Here is a 4,566-nt window from a genome sequence, read left to right on the forward strand (position 1 = left end):
TCATAGGGCTGCAGTGCCATGTGACGCTGGCTCGTCTCTGGGACCGTCAGGTTTTCCTTGTCACAGTGTGTTGTGTGGAACCGAATCGAATCATCAGGTTGCATTTCTCTGGGAACTAAAGTGCACTCAGACTTCTCAGAAGGTCACACACCTTTGCCTGACATTTTCACAGCAGCTTAACAGCAACAAATCCATCAGCACTGCTTCAGAGCAAGCAGAGAAGGCTTTTACAGTGTTGCTGCCAAAATGGGAAACTGCTTTTTTGTTTATGAAGTCAATTTGATATAGGTGAACATCTGATGGGTCACTTTTGAATGTAAACAGTGAATATTTACTCCATTTTATCCACTTTAAAAAAGAAAAAAAAACGTTGCGAAAATCCTGACAGCTCCCAGCATTAGACCACTGTTCAAGACCAACAAACAACAAAACCGGGTGTTTTTAACAGGATATTGGCTGCATTTTCATCTGTGATTGTGGCACCAAAAGCAGGTACTTTAAGCCAAAACATGATCTTTACCTAACCATAACCATGTTTTTTGTGCCAAAATATAATCACACATGAATCACAGTCGGCACATTTACATAAAGCCTACTAATCTGATTAGAAAATGTTTAAAAGCCCAAGTAGATTAAACATGATCCATATAAACACCTCAGTCACCTTAAACAGGCCCAAACTGATATAATTTTTGCGCATGCTCCGTCCTCACGTATGAGAACGTGACAACACACGCTTCTTCACTCCCAGAAAACTGCAACTTCCAAGCAGAGGTGGACTACAGCGGAGAAATGGTTTTAGTTCCAAACTCTTAGAGAACTTTACATTATTGGACACTTTGACGACAGGAAAATAAGGAATAACAATCTATTTAACTAACCTTGGAGGAAGAAGGTGGTGGGGGTGGGGGCAAATTGAAACAGTAGGCTTCATATGTTATCATTTACCATATGTCATATACATAAGCTTCTTGAATCAGTATCTTTCATCAGAGCAGAAGGTAGTTATTTCCAACTGCTTGTTTTTTGTTCAAAGGATTTCAAATGTCTGTGAGGATAAAGCACTGGTGTTTAGCTTTAAGGGTATTCACATCATAGACTGTATATATTGTGGACTCCAGTTTTAAAGCCTTGAGTTTGGCACTTTGGCACGATTGCCATCTTGGCTTTCTGGAGTCACAAGTTACACATAAGTATGCATAACTTCAAGCTGTGATAAAATTTAAACAGGTAAGTAACATAAAAATCCACTCCTCATATACTTATCATGAACAAGGAAAATTAGAAACCGTAAACAATTTTTTGTATCAGGCTGCAGATATGTTTAATTCTGCTGTAAACTTGGGCATTTTAACGCAGAGGTCTATGGAGATTGACACGCTGATGGAGCCAGCCTCAAGTGGCCATTCAAGGAACTGCAGTTTTTGGCACTTTGACATTGCCTTCATTTTTCAGCCCCAAAAGTTTCAGTTTGGTTCACAACCATACTGGTAGACTAGCGTGGGAATTATAACCCTCGGGCTGTGTGCACATAAAGGGTTACAAACTCTACATGGTTCATTAGATGTAGATGTTAACACCCACACTGGCTGAAAGTGAAAGGATGTAACTGATGAACTCAACTAAACTGAATGTCACAGAAATATTTCTGAGAGCTGTTCCTAGTGCAGCCCCAACTATTCATACAAACAATGATAATATCTTAACATGTGTCTGCAATGGCAGTCACCATTATGGGACAATAAAGACTTGATTTCACCATGAAATTAATGTACAGTGAATTAAATGTGACTTGGATCTTCTGTCTTTGATGGTGTACAGATGAGAGGAGGTCAGAGCCACGACAGGATGCAGATAACATCAGAATTACAAAAACCCTACTGGAAAACATTGTTAACCCTTTGAAAACTGAGCAAAGTGGTTTCATTTCTCTCAAAAACATGAGGGAGAGGGCCATATTCTCAACAACATATAGTACAATGTTTCTAATAGATAGGAATTTAGTGACATTTTTTAAGGTCACAGAGACATGTTACCTGAGAAGGATAAACAACAAACCACAGAACAGCACAATCTGCCTTTTCCAACTGTGGTATTGATGTCCATATTGTTCTGACTCGTGTTTTTTTGTCCTCTAGCATTCTCATATAACATGCTTTTTGATTAATGCTTCCAAAAACTATTTTTTTTTATTTATGATCGGAAAATGATTCATAAGCTTGAAAATTATGGCACATCAGTCTAGTTAAAGAAAAAAAGCACCTGTTCAGCTTATTGTGAATATTTTCCCCTTTTTAATCTCGAGCCAGAAATTGATTTGGGGTTGGAAAATGTCTTTTGAACTTGTGCCAAAACTAAATGCTGTGTCATTTTGTGAGCTCATGGCCAAAAAAAGAAGAAAGAGAAAAAAAGAAAAGATTTAAAGAGATTATCTCATCTGTCTGGATGTGCCCTGACTTGAATGCAGATTCAGAAGAAAAACATTCATAAAATCACGGTTGTTATAAGCAGAAAAGAAAAAATTAAAAATTAAATCAGTTTAACTGACGTGTGGTTCAATGTATAATGGGTAAAAAATAACTAATTATTTCTTCACATTTGAATAATTGCTCATTTTGTTTTATCAGATTGATTTGCTGCATTACTGGGAAGGTACTGCATGCCATGTGAGCAGCAGAGTTTGACAATGTGCCTGAAATATCTGCCTTGATATCTGATAATATTATTTTTGCCTTGCTGGTAGACACACCCATCCGGAGCGCTGAACACTGCAAGTACGATCTGGAAATGCTGCACCCCTGTTTTTGCTTTGTTGTTAATTTTTTGTTATTTAACACATGAATATAAAACATTGTCAAGAGAGAAACATATTAGATTTTCCTATATTTGGGCTGGTCCCAACAGACCGAAGACTTTCAGCCAAGCAGGCTTCATTAGTGGCCTTTTTCACACCTCATACACAGCAACTCATTCTACTCAGTTGAAAAAAGACCTCATCGCGTTCACACAAGCATTGGATGGGGGATATATTTAGGTTTTGGAAGATCTGGCAGCTATTCCTGCTGTATGTTGGGAGACCTTCTGCATCTTCACTGACAATGCAATCTTTTTGTCTATTTTATGTTTTGTTTTTATTTTCAGTTTTCGTTCATCCTCTTACTGGACTATGCTTAGCGTCTTGTGTACGTAGGCCTAAAAATGTGTCTTGTGTGCATTGCACTGTTTTATATGTTGTTTTATGTTTTGGTATGTTTCTCTATATTCAAAACCCAATACAAATATTTTATCTGTATAAGGAAGAGGCACATTAGAGATCAGGCCAGGATAAGCCTGGACAAGCCACCTGATACCTGTGCTGCCTGTCACAACATAAAGCTGCCTTGCATTTTTGCGGTATCGATCTGAGTGCTCGTCCCAACACAGCTAATGCACTGCTAGCTTCACTCTCAGGTCCAAACATCACTTAGCACTGACGATCAAACACAAGCGCACCCACAGACGGCTGGGAGTGCAGCGCTGGGCTGTTCAGATCTGTGGGATATCGGCCAGTGGGAAGGTAAAACTTTCTCATAGATTTTTCTATTAAAACCTGATGTGGGCAAAATTTTTGAGGGATGTCATCCTGTAAACCCCCACCTGAGTAAATATACAGCCACCATTAGTACCCTCCTCCTGAGGGAGCCTGCTGTTTTGGTCAGCAGCCAGGTCGTAATTGATCAGTTTTAAAAAGCTCTTAACCTGAGTCTTCTCCTTCATGTCCATCTGGCCTTCACAGCGTCACTGATGTATTGGCTGAATCACTTGAAGTCACATGATCAGTGTGTTTCAGGGAAAGACCTGATGAAGATGTTTTTTTTCTGGATTTCAGGACAAGCAGGCTTCTGTTAAAGGAATAAACCACCCTAAAATTCTGTGACACAATGATGAAAACAACTGATGTAGCCTGCATTTCCCACTTCATGCTATTGTTTTTTTATATATTAATTATACCTTAAACAATTTTTTTAGCAACAAAATTGCTGCTTATATTCCCAATGAAATCATTAACTGTTTTGTCTATAAAATGTAAATAAAATGGTAAAAAAAGAAAAATTCCTATAACCTAGAGTGATTTCTTTAAATATCTTGTTCTGTCTGACCTGACGTCTGATTTGTCTGATTTTTAGTTTACTATCACATACCTGTAAGTCAGATCCTCACAACTTTGAGTGTGGAACTCGGTATTGTTTTGTTTTTTTTTGTAATTTCTGCCTGAAAATTACTGACATGACCATCTCAAAATGCTTAATCTACATGTTTAACTTTATGTGGGTGTCAATTACAGATTTGCGCAAAACGTAACTGAAATTTTCAAAATGTCGATTAAACACAATTGCGAGATGACATTTGCGTTTCCATTGAGCGATGTTATGTGACTTCTCTCACAATAACATTTCAAGAAGCACGCCGATGGATGCTCAAAACATTAGCAGTGGATTCAAAACTTCCGGATGATTTCAATTTGTGCAATTTGAGGGTTAATGGAAACCCGCCTTTTGTGACTGCACGTATGGCTGGGTTGAGTGT

This window comes from Plectropomus leopardus, chromosome 14 (genome assembly GCF_026936395.1).
Source record: "Plectropomus leopardus strain MGB_pleo_1.0 chromosome 14, ASM2693639v1, whole genome shotgun sequence".
NCBI classification, from domain to species: Eukaryota; Metazoa; Chordata; class Actinopteri; order Perciformes; family Serranidae; genus Plectropomus; species Plectropomus leopardus.